This window comes from Zeus faber (genome assembly GCF_960531495.2).
Source record: "Zeus faber genome assembly, chromosome: 22".
NCBI classification, from domain to species: Eukaryota; Metazoa; Chordata; class Actinopteri; order Zeiformes; family Zeidae; genus Zeus; species Zeus faber.
In genome coordinates, this window is record NC_137209.1 from 13,115,972 (window position 1) to 13,129,159 (window position 13,188).

Here is a 13,188-nt window from a genome sequence, read left to right on the forward strand (position 1 = left end):
CGGCCAGGCGCGCGTCTCCGCCCCGTCGCCGACAGGCGGCGCTGTGCAGCAGCGGAGGAGGCCCCGCGGCGCGTCGCACGCAGCGCAGCGCACCGCAGCCTGGAACCGGAGCCGCGGGGCTGGCGTGCGGTCCAGAGGTGGCGGAGGAGGCGGACCACAGCTGCAAGAGTACACACACACACACACACGCACGCACGCACGCACATACATACAGACACACACACACGCACGCACGCACGCACGGACGCACGCACAGCCGTAACTTATACGCGAGTGTGAATGGTCGTGTGCGTGCGCCTATGCAAAATGCCTATGCGCGTTTGGGGACCGGTTCGCGGCGCTCTGCTGACTTAATTTGCGTCCCATCTTTTTGGCGTGGCTCCCAGGGGCCCGGGTCTTGCCTCCTCTTCTCGAGTTCGGTGATGTAATATTTAAAGAGCGGCTCAGCAACACGCTGCAGTTTCGCGCCGGAGCAGGGAGAGCGACTCTCCGCAAACTCCGAAGGTAAGGCACGGATGATAATGTCCCACGCATGTGCAGATGTATATTTTTTCTTATATATATATATATATATATATTTTCATATTTTTGTTATATTTATGTGTATATAAATACCGTATATATGTGCGCGTATATGTTGGTTTTGTCTCATTTCCCCAGAGGCTTAATTTCTATCCAATGTGTCAAGCACGCACTCCGCTTTAACGGCAGACACTGCGTGTGCAGCCTGACATGTTGCGGAGCGGTGCGCGTCGCGGAGCGGTGCGCGTCGCGGAGCGGTGCTGTACAGGTCCATATTTGCCAACAACAACAAAAAAAAAAAAAAGAAGAACAATCTTGCAACATCACCGGGGACCGGCGTGTTCGCTCGCCCGCACCGTGCCCGTGCACGGCCGCAGGAATGCCAGGGGTGGGGATTCATCGCACTGACTCAGCGGGTGGTGAAATACTCCAATCGGGGTGTTTTTTTTTTTTTTTTATCACTCGAAATTGCTCCACCAGCTTTCCAAGTTCAGACAAGTGATTTTTGTTGTTGTTGTTTTTTTGTTTTTTTTTATGAACCGTAACCGCTCGAACGACACCTTCGTCGGAGTTTGACAAGGTCGCCGAACCAATCACTTGACCGCGCGCCGACGACAACTTTCCCTCTGTGTCGTCGGCCGTGGCGGCAACGACGACGCGGGAGTGCAACCGACAAAAGCGAGGTGGTGGTTCCGCTGTGGCGTGGAGAACCGCAGCAAAAACGAACAAACAAAAACAAAACAAAAACAACAACAACAACAACAACAACAACGCGGCGCGGGCGTGGGCCGTGCCCGGTGTTATCAGGACGAGACGCAAACGTAGAACCCGATCCCGCTCCTCGAAAACTCGATCGCGCAATGATCGTGAAATTCATGTTTTGACCCAACCCTCCCCCAGAATGCGAGTAAAACGACTCTTAATTCCAAAAAGTCGTGAATAAATATGGACCGAGGCGGTTTGGCGGTACGGGGGTGGGGGTGGGGGGGGGTTGTCCAGGGTTACGTCCGGGTTACGTCCCAGCTGTGCGCCCGCTCTGAAACTGGTGGTGAGCAGGGGCAGGAAAAAAAAACCCAAAAACCCCCAAAAACCCCGCTCTCTGGCTTCCTTTTGTTTTTATGGCTTTTCTGCTCTCCTTCCAGCTTGCTTTTCGTTTTTTTTTTTTTTTTTTTTTTACAGCTCGGGGCGTTTTGTTTCATTCAATTTGAGGAAGGAGGAAGGAGGGAGGGAGGGGGGGGAGGGAGGGAGGGGTGGCGGCCGCTTATACTCTAGTGCCACGAATTGCGCGTCAGTTGCGCTCCCCGTGTGAGCCGCCCTGTTGTCGCGCTAATGATGTGACAGCGACCAGGACGTTTTGCCCGCTGAGTGCAATTTGCCACGTGTTTTGCGTCTGATTATCAATTATCCACGTGGCAAATTAAATAATCCGTGCATCCGTGCATCAGCGGGGGGGGGGGGGGTCTCCTCTTTGGAGAGTCATTACGCGTTTACGCCTGACCCCGTTACGCCGGAGACGCGCGACGGGGCCTTGGTGGGGTGGTGTAGGGTGGGGTGGTGTAGGGTGAGTCAGATCAGAACAGAAGAGCAGTGTCTCCCTCCCCCATAGACACGAGTGGGGTTAGAACTCCCGCTCATTTTGGGAGAACACCGGCCCCACTCATCCCTCTTGTCAACGGGGAAAATGGAATATTAATGTTGAAAACACACATATAGAGGCAACGAAATGGAACTTTCCGGCAGTATGGGATTAATGGTCGTCAAAGGGAATAGTCTGTAGCTCCCAGATTTTTTTTTACATTTGTTGTATTTATTATTATTATTATTATTATTATTATTATTATATTTTTTTTTTCTAATTTATTATTATTATTATTATTATTATTATTATTATTATATCATAATTATTTCTATTTTTTTATTTTATTTATGTTATTATGTTGAATGTGTGGGTGCCACCCACTCGTCTCGCATTTGTGTGTGCGCCGGAGACCTTGGCGGATGTTTTACAACGCGGCGACCGCAACACGTCACGTTTGCGGATTCAGTCGCAGTTACAAATGTAAATACGGCTTCAACCCGGGCGGCCGTTCCCTTGGGGAAACCCCGGAAGAGCCGGGGCGAGCAGCCCTGCATACCCGCGCCCAGCCGCAAGGCCCGGATCGATGAGGCAATTAGCCGAAACACACGGCTCGACCGATGAGGGGTTGACCCGGTTGGCGGTTCCTCCGAGGGGAACCCGGTGCTGACCCTGCGGCGCAAACGTTCATCTTGTTGTTGTTATTGCCGCTGTGCTTTTCCTTCAGTTCAGTTGTTTTATATATTATTTTGATATTATGTATGTATATCCTTTACCCGTCCCATCTGTGCCATGAAAAACCGGGCGTAATTGGACACGGAGTGAACGGGGGAAGGGAAAGTGACAGCTCGTCCTGAGAGGAAAAAGACATGAGGTGATGTACTCAAGCTGATGGGGGCGTTAAAAAAAAAAAAAAAAAAAAAAATCAATCCGCAGGAAAGGGACGATAAATCAAAAAGGAAAGGAAAATAATTACTGGAGCGCGGGGTTCCAGCAGCAGCTCAGTCAAAGCCACGATGCGCTTCGCTACGGCGGCAGGAATCGCTCGCTCCCTACGTCCCCCCCCCCCCCCCCGTCTCCCTCCCTCTCTCTCTCCCTCCCTCTCTCTTTCTCTCTCTCCCTCTCTATTTATTTTGCGCCTTCCCTCCATTCCTCCTCTGGTCTGTGTCAACTTCAGAGCGCTCGCGCGCACGTGCGCGGACATCTTGCGAAAGGCCCCGAGACCCCTGTATAAGCTCAGCGTGTCCTCACCTTTCAAGGCCTGGTCTGAAGGCAGGACGCCGAGAGGGGAAAGAGAGGAGAGAGAGAGTGGCGGCGGGGGCTGGGAGAGAGAGAATAAATAATGAATCTAAAATGACATTAGGTCTTTCTGGCACACAGACGTGGCCGACGGAGGACGGGGTCAGGGGCTGCTGCTGTGCGACAGGTGCCTACACCTGCCTCGCCAAAACGTCGCCTTTTTGGATTCAAACCCCCCCGAAAAGTCTCCCCGCGGTGACTCGGAGCGATCGGGAAGACATTTTCCGGGGCGAAGGGCTTTCGCCCTGTGCGTCCTCGACCAATCTGCGTCCGATTGATATTTTTTTTTTTAACCGGGAAGTGAGGGAAAACTCTGGGGTCTGTGGTGCAATTTGGGGTGGCAGCTGTTTTTGTGTGTGTGTGTGTGTGTGTTTTTGTGTGTGTGTGTGTGTGTGTGTGTGTGTGTGTGGGGATCAATGGTGAGTCCACCATTTCAAAGCGAAAATGGTGCATTCCCTTGCACGCCGCGTCCGGGCTCTCTCCAAACAGCTCTGGGCGATACAGCACTGACCCGCAGGCCTGGTTTTCGTCCGCCTGCGGGTCATGCAAATGCGCCGTACATTTGCATTCCAGATATAATATTCACCGTTTAAGCGTCAGGGGAGGTTCCCTTTTTGGGCGAAGCAACCAAACTGGACTTCCTCAACCCGGGGGAGAAAGCCCCGCCGGTTTGAACCCGTTTTGAAAGTCCCGTGTTTCTCCATTCTTTCGATTCTTTTCAATTTTTTTCCCGATCCTCCGGTTTCCGAGATTTTGGAAAACCCCCGCTTCGGGCCGTCCAAGACGGACGCGTTGCGACGAGGTCCCCGCGGGTGCCGTCCGGACCGCCCGTCCGTGCGCGACCGCAAAAGATAACCGCACGCCGCCGGGTTCAGGGACGGAGGTAGGCGCCGTCTCGGCGAGGACTTGTCGGTGATGTTGACGGCGGTTCTCTCAGTTTCCCCCCCCGGGCGCCCCCTGTCTTTCAGGAGGATATCGCCACGGCGTCTCCAGGGCGACGGGGGCAACTCTACAGAGCACTCCGGCGCACGCCGCTTTGACGGAGCCTCGTTTGGAGCGGAAAGAGCGATCCCAATATTGACAGTTTGCCGTGATGCTCCGCAGCTGCAGCTGCACGGCCTTTGTAATCTCATTACCGTCGTCCAGTTGTCTAGCGCTGGTCGCTCGCCGCTCCAGCTGGGGCAGTTTGCCGCGCTGTCGGTTGACAACGGGAAGTGAGAGTCCTGGCTCGACGGAAATTGAACCCAAACGTGCACAGGGGCCCATTTGCCCGTGCAATGCGCACGCACGCACACACAGGGCCACAATAGAGCAGACCAACGTATACAGACCACCGGGAAAGGGATTTGCCGCAGCGTTGTTCTTGTGTCGTGAGGCAGGACTCAGGAGTGCCGGGATACTGTTGGGACGCAAGCCGCTTTTATACGCAGATTTCGCGATACGCAATACCGCCGTGAATAGGACCCGTCGTGGCTTCGCTTTTTTTTGTTTTTTTTACCACCGGACCAAAGAAAGGCAGCGCAATGCCGTCCGTGCGTGATTTTTCGCCGGCGCGCCGGCTTTCCGGAGCCGGGGCGTGGACGTGCAACACGGACATCAGTGATCTGGAGCGATCGATAGCTGATCACCAGCCCTTCTTTTTATTACTGGTATTAATTGTTCATATTTAATTCTATTATTATACAAGTAATAACCTGGAGTTGCAACTTAATCACCAGACCACCTGCACCACCACGTCCAATATTCTCCATCTGCTGCCTCGCTACAGACACCTAACAGACCCCATGAAATTAATAAATAGAAGAAAAACAACTTTCATATCAATCCACAGTTTTTATTTTAGCCATTTAAATGCCATATTCCAGAGAAAACGGGCGTCACTGCACTCGTAATTGAATCGCGCGAGACGGCGAAGGTTAAAATATTTCAACTTCAACTCCATCCTTTTTTTGCCATTTGCATGACTTCCAGATTTGCCGTCACGCTGGCGAGTCGCACACATAGCACGTCATCAAAACCTCGCGCCGCTGTCCGGGCACGCCGGCTGTCCGTTGGACTCAGACGTCGCTTCGGCCCCATTTCGGCTCAGCACCCGATCGGCGATGACCCCCGATTCCGTGTTTGCAGCTTTTGCACAGAACGGCAAGGCGGAATAATGGCACCAAGGTTCCCGCCTTGAACAAGGCTGTGTAAAAGGGAGCTAGTGATGCTGATATTGCTTACTACCTGTGCCGTGACACGTCACCCTGTAAAGGAAGGAATTCTGTCTGTCTGTCTGTAGTTTTTATTATTACTATGCACAAGAAATGATATAAATATAAAAAATATATAAAAAATACATAAACAAACAAACAAATAAATAAATCAATTCTTAGATCGACAAAAAGATAGATAAATAAAAAAATAAATAGATTAAAAATAAATAAATAAATAAATAAATAAATACATAGATAGATAAATAGATATAAAAATAGAAATACATAAATGAATGAATAAATAATGAATTAAAAAACACAGACTTCACTTCAAGAAATAAAACATAATGAATTCAATAATTGTTCTAATTTCTCTTATTCAGTGGCGATTGAACGGGAAGCGTATCTGGTACATAAGTGTGTGTGTGTGTGTGTGTGTGTGTGTGTGTGTGTGTGTGTGTGTGTGTGGGTTAGACGGAGTGGAAACCGGGCATGTGAGAGAACTGGCGTGTGAGTGTGAGGGGACAGGGACAGGCGTTCATTGTGGGGGGGGGGGGAACTGCAAACCCCCAGTCTGCTGGAGGCCCCCCTTTTTGTCAGAGCACACACACACACACACGCAGAGTCACATAGCCATTAAACCCATTAAACACATAACGGCATACCCCTGCATCCTAACCAACACACCCTTCCGGTATTTGTTATGCGGCTCGATTTCACATCTGCAAGAGGAAAGACGTTTTCAAACAGGAAGCCTGCGAACAAAGCGGTGAAAAGCGAAGAACGAAAACCAGTGCCGCGTTGCGACACAGCCACACTGCTGGCGTTGTGTCATAACAGCTGGATCTGAAAGCATGAAACGCGTAATGCCCCGCGACACACTCTGCACTCAGAACACGGCGTGGAGGGTGTGGGTGAACACTTTGGGCTCTCTCTCTCTCTCTCTCTCTCTCGCTCCCGAAAGGGATATCAAAGCAAAGGAGCACAATCCGGCAGTTGCTGTTTTGTTACAAGGATTGTGAAATGTGCGCCCCCGCCCCCCTCACCCTCGCCACCCCCCCCCCCCCCCCCCCACTCTGACTTCCACTTGTTATTTCAAGTATGCGAGGGAGAACTCCCGACTGTGTACAGTACGGCCTCAGTCCCGGGTGGCTCCCGTTCCCGGAATAGCCCGCGCATTTTTCGACTGTTTTGGAGCGGCTCCCCTTATTTCCACGCGCATCGCTATGTTTCGCGTATTTCTCGTTCCCGCCTTTGTCGGGAGGAAGGCGGCGTGCGGGGCCCCCCCTACTTGGCCGTCTCACCTTCTTTTTCCCCCGACCTATCCTCGTCTCCATTCTACCCTGGCCCCCTCCCTCCCTCTCTCTGCCCCCGGGGGTGCGGGGCGGGGCGGGGCGGTGGCGGGGTGGGGCGGGGATCGGGCTACAGCTGCTAATCTCACTTCGCAGCCAGCAGCGCGAGGGGGACAGGAAACACTTCCCTCCGCCGCGCTCCGTTTCCCGCGCTCCGTAAATAGAAGCCCCCGTCACGGAGCGCCGGGGCCTCCCCCGGAGGCCCCCCATATCTGCCCCCATCGGGCACCACCCGCGCCAAGGCTTCCTGGGACAAGCGAGGGCCCAGCGCAGATTAGGGCGGAGTGGGAACTCTTCTTCTCCCCGGTGCGTATTTTTTGCGTGAAAAGTTCTCTTTCCCGCTGTTTCCCCACGGGTGGAGCGGGTCCCGCTGTGGACCTCCGGGGGGGCAACTACACGTATACTATGTGGCTCGTCTCACAAACTGAAAATGAATCGCCGGGGACTGAATTCAAGTCCACGGTGTAAAAGGTCGAGGAATTGGCCGTAATTCCTACTTGAGTGATTTACCTTCACCTCCCACAAAGATAAATACAGCTGGCCGAATTCATGGCGAACGTTCGAACGTTTCATCACTGATGTGATAAACTTCCGCTCGGGCTGATGGATGCGGAGCTGCTATTCCGGCTGAAACTGATGAAGTAGATGGAAAAAGTACAGCTTTGCAATTTTGATCTTGCAACACATTAGACGTTTCCCATTTTTTTTACGTAATGTGATGGGAACTCGAAACATTATCAGAGCACACCCGCCGAGCTCTGCCTAGCGCGCCACGCCCCTGTGGTTGAAAATCACCGTGTTACCACATAACTGCGTATATTATTGTGATTTTTGCACGTGTGCGAGTGGAATTGAACCGTCTGTGTGTGCAGGGGCGTGCGTGCAGCTACTCATCAGATGGAATGAAGCCGTCATTCCTGTGGGCTCCAAGCTATTACCCAAGGCAAACGATTATCAAACTGCAAAGTTTTTTTTGGTTGAGTATAGATACTCAATCAGCATAGATACTGAACCAGTATAGATACTGAACCAGTATAGATACTTAACCACTATACTGTAGATACTCAACCAGTGTAGATACTCAACCGGTAGAAATACTCAACCAGTATAGATACTCAACCAGTATCTTTTTCCCTGAATGCCAATGGAAAGAACTAGAGAAATAGGATCAATGGCAGAGAGGAGGCTGTACATCAGCCGTGGGTATTTTCCTGCCAGTGTGGAAATGTGCCAATAATCTGATTATCGTCATCGATCAGTGTGTTTGTCAATTGTTGGACATCAGCGTGTATTGGAGAACATCCCAACTCTTCATCATTACAAATGTTTTGTTTTTGAATGCCCTTGATGGATGTATAGATATTTTTCACATCAAACTGTTTACTATGATCTAATGGTTTCCACAAAATCAGTATTGTAGAATGAATATTACATTTGACTAATCAAAACTTCCATATTTCTTGACTAACTGCACAACACACCACTTCCACTCAACCAGTGTAGATACTCAACCAGTATAGATACTCAACCAGTATAAATACTCAACCAGTATAGATTCTCAACCAGTATAGATACTCAACCAGTATAAACACTCAACCAGTGTAGATACTCAACCAGTATAAATACCCAACCAGTATAAATACCCAACCAGTATAGATACTCAACCAGTATAAATACTCAACCAGTATAGATACTCAACCAGTATAGATAATCAACCAGTATAGATAGTCAACCAGTGTAGATAGTCAACCAGTGTAGATAGTCAACCAGTGTAGATACTGATCCAGTATAAATACTGATCCAGTATAGATACTCAACCAGTATAGATACTTAACCACTATACTGTTGATACTCAACCAGTATAGATACTCAACCAGTGTAGATACTCAACCAGTATAGATACTCAACCAGTATAGATACTCAACCAGTATAGATACTGATCCAGTATAGATACTCAACCAGTATAGATACTTAACCACTATACTGTAGATACTCAACCAGTGTACTCATCCAGTATAGATACTCAACCAGTATAAAAACTCAACCAGTATAGATACTTAACCAGTGTAGATACTCAACCAGTGTACATACTCAACCAGTGTAGATGCTCAACCAGTATAGATACTCAACCAGTAAAAATACTCAACCAGTATAGATACTCAACCAGTATAGATACTCTACCAGTGTAGGTACTCAACCATTATACTGTAGATACCCAACCAGTATAAATACTCAACCAGTACGGATACTCAACCAGTACAGATACTCAACCAGTGTAAATACTCAACCAGTAGTGCCCCAGTGGACAGCACTAATGAGGTCACAGCTATGGTAGTGTATGCTATCACTCAACGCCACCCTCCCCCCAACCACCCACCCGCCCAAAATTCCTTGAAGTGTTTACAGATTTAATGAGTGCCCACACATCTCCCTCTCTCTCTCTCTCTCTATCTCTCCCTCCCTCTCCCTCTCTCTCTCTCTCTCTCTGGCTCTCTCTCTTCCTCTCTCTCTCTCTCTCTCTCTCGCTCTCTCTCTTCCTCTCTCTCTCCCTCTCTCCCTCCTTCTCCCTCTCTCTCCTCCTCTCTCTCTCTCTCTCCCTCTCTCTCTCCCTCTCTTCCTCTCCCTCTCTCCCTCTCTCTCTCCCTCTCCCGCTCTCCCTCTCTCTCCCTCTCTCTCTCTCTGCCACGGCTCGACCAATGGCCGCGTGGAGAGTGCGACGCATAAATGCCCTTGGATCAAGTCAAGAATTTGCTTTGATTTGTAGAGCGTTGAACTCACAGCACTTAAAGACGGATGCCCGGGGGCAACGGCGGAGATATAGCAAGAGGTTTTAAAAAGTGTTCAACTTTCCGGCGGCACAAATCGGTGGCGGACCCTGCGAGGCCCCACGTCGCTTCGGACCAGACACCCATCGGCCTCCCTTCAGCCCCGCTGAGCTCTGTTCTGCACCGCTAATCTGCCTGATCGATGGCTGGAGAATGGCGTCACCTGGCAACCGCAGATGACACCAAAGCCCCCTCAGTTTGCGCCGCGCGCACTCACACGCACACGCGCACACATACAAGCGCGCACACACACACACACACACACACACACACACACACACACACACACACACACACACACACGCGCACGCCCGCGCGCGCGCACGCCGGTAGCCCGGGAAAGCAGTCAGCGGGGAGAATATTCCAGCTTTACAAAGACACAACAAAGGGATAAAGCTTGCGAGGGATGAACCCGCCCTCACCCACGACGCGGGGCGAGCGTGAGAGAATTGACTACATTTTTTTTTTATTTTCCCCAAAAAAAGACCCGGCTGCCAGTTCTGTCAGCCAGGTCGAAGAACAGCGTCTCCGACGCGGGCAGGGCTTGTGCCGCAGTGCCAGGCGCCGTCGCAGGATGACGAGCAGACGCAGCCTTTCCGCAGGTGGCTCCAAAGGGCTTTTTTATTTCCCGCCGGGGATAAGCGAGGCCGTTCGACGGCCGCCCCCGAGACCCCGCCGTGCACGTTTTCAAAGCCGAGCTCGCGGCTAGAGGGCTGTTTTGTGGTTCTTCTTCTTTTTATTTTTATTATTATTCTTTTTTTCTCCTCGGGATGGGAAGCCTCCTCGTGCGCAGCGGCGAGGGGAAGGGGGGGGGGGGGTCGTTTCGGTAAACCATCCCAATAGGAGGGAGCGTTGCGTGCAGTGAGCCTTACACTACAAAAAAACAACTTGAAAAGAACATTTCCCCGCAAAATGCTGCGCCGGTCCAGCTGTGCCTTTTAAGTCCCGGGTCCGTCCGTCCTTTATTTTTTTTTTGTGGCTCGAAAAAAAGTTCCGCGGCGCCTTTCAACCGGGCGAGGGGCGGCCTGCCCCTCCACGTTGTCAACGCAGCCTCGCTCTCTCTCCCTCTCTCTGTCTCCACCCGCCCGGCTCGCTCGCCGCGAGTTTGAATCTGATTTGCCGTGTGTGGGCAAGATATGGTTCAAGGTCGCCTTTCGAGAAATATTTTTAACCTCCGCGAGAGATGCGCGCCGTCTCCGTTTCTGGGAAAAAGCCACGTGCAAAGCGGATATTGCACAAGCAAAGGGCTCTTGGCTTGCAGACAATATATATACAGTTTATATACAGTATATATATATATATATATATATATATATATATATATATATATATATATATATATATATATATATATATAAGTAATGGAGGACGACTGTATGAACCTCGCTCAGCTGTAGTGGAGGCAGTGCCAGCATCATTCTAGAAGAATATGAGATCGTACCTATAGACACCCCCACCCGCCCCCCACCCCCTCCATCATCCCATTTATTTTACATTACATTACAGCTCCCCCCCTCCCCCTTACCCCCAAGCGCTGTGATCCTGCTGTGTGATCTCGAGAGAGAGAGAGAGAGAGAGAGGTGGAGCGCTCGCTCGCTTTCACACTTTATCTCAGCGATCTCTCTCTCTCTCTCTCTCTCTCTCTCTCTCTCTCTCTCTCTCTCTCTCTCTCTCTCTCTCCCTTTCTCTAGTGCTCGCTCGCTGTGTGTTATGACTGACTGATGCTCGGGGGTTTTGTGTTTTTCCCTCCGTCTCTCTTTCTCTCTCTTCTCTCTCGCCTCATTCTCTGCAAAACTCTTAGTGTGTGTGTGTGTGTGTGTGTGTGTGTGTGTGTGTGTGTGCCAGGATGAGACAGCTCGTGAAGCCTGTAATTGAGTGTGTCCGCCCACTGCTCTGCAGAAAAGACAGCGTAGGGCGAAAGCTTTACTATGTCACAAATACACTGGCATTTACACACGCACACACGCACACGCACGCGCACGCACACACACACACACACACACACACACACACACACACACACACACACACACACACACTGACACACATTGCATGACTGCAATGGCTGTCATACATTCCCGTGCAGTCGCTCTGGCAAAAACGACACTTTTCGACATTGTGAGCCGGATAAAACACTAATCACGACTCAATGCTAATAACTACAACACTTATAAAGTCAAATGGACACACTCACCCATTTCGACACACACACACACCCACTGACACACACACCCATACACACACACACACACACACACACACACACACACACACACACACACACACACACACACACACACACACACACACACACACACACACACACACACACAGAGCTCTCTGCCCGCAATGAGCACATCTAAAAGCCATTACCGACACAGTGACAGAGCCCATTAATGTGGCCGCGCTGTGCGAAGGCTCCCAGCCCACGACCACCTCAGCCCCAGTGTCGTTCTTTGTTCCTCAACGAACGAACTGAAGAGCGAACGAACGTCGCGCTACCGGAGCCGTCGTTCTCTGCCCCCTCGCTGGGCCGCCGGCGGAAAAAACGGCCGCGCGGCTCAAACGAGACGGCTCCGGAAGCGCCGCGCGCACGACTACACCGCTTCCTCCTGTGTGAGCGGCGGTTCGCATGCCTTCCGCTAACTGTTTCCTGAGGGTGTGGTCCATGTGTGTTGTGCTCATGTGTTTTTTTTTTTTGTTTGTTTTGTTTTTTTGTGGTTGTTTTTTTTGTTTCTGTAACTGGGCAGAAGACAGCGGTTACCATGGTTACCGGCTATGCAGCACTGGAATCACAAACAAATGTCACAAGTATGGCAATGTTTTACTTAAGGCTCAGGGAAAGGAAGACCGCCAACTTGCCCCATGGAGGTCTAGATAGATAGATAGAACGATAGATAGAAAGATAGATGGATAGATGGATAGAAAGATAGATAGATTGATGATAGATAGAAAGATAGATAGATAGATGGATGGATAGAAAGATAGATAGATTGATGATAGATAGAAAGATAGATAGATGGATGGATAGATAGATAGACAGACGGATGGATAGATAGATAGATAGATGGATGGATAGATAGACAGACGGATGGATAGATACATAGATAGATAGATTGATGGATAGATGGATGATAGATGGATAGTTGGATAGATGGATAGATGGATAGATAGATAGATAGATAGACAGACGGATAGACGATAGATAGATAGATAGAACGATAGATAGATAGACAGACAGACGGATGGATAGATAGATAGATAGATAGATAGATAGATAAATAGATAGACAGACAGACAGACAGATAGATAGATAGATAGATAGACGAATAGACGATAGATAGATAGATAGATAGATAGACAGACAGATAGATAGACAGATAGATAGACAGATAGATAAATAGATAGACAGACAGATA

At 50.0% G+C, this 13,188-nt stretch overlaps 1 protein-coding gene across 4 annotated transcripts in view; it reads left to right on the forward strand.

Moving 5' to 3' along the window:
* The first annotated feature begins 286 nt into the window (after positions 1-286).
* The window catches only part of LOC307246928 (RAS guanyl-releasing protein 2-like), a 40,071-nt gene continuing 27,169 nt past the window's right edge, over positions 287-13,188 (forward strand). For all 4 annotated transcript variants that reach the window (XM_080022972.1, XM_080022973.1, XM_080022974.1 and 1 more), the window contains exon 1: positions 287-504. The gene's annotated coding sequence lies outside the window, so the exon portion shown is untranslated. The remainder of the gene's footprint in view (positions 505-13,188) is intronic.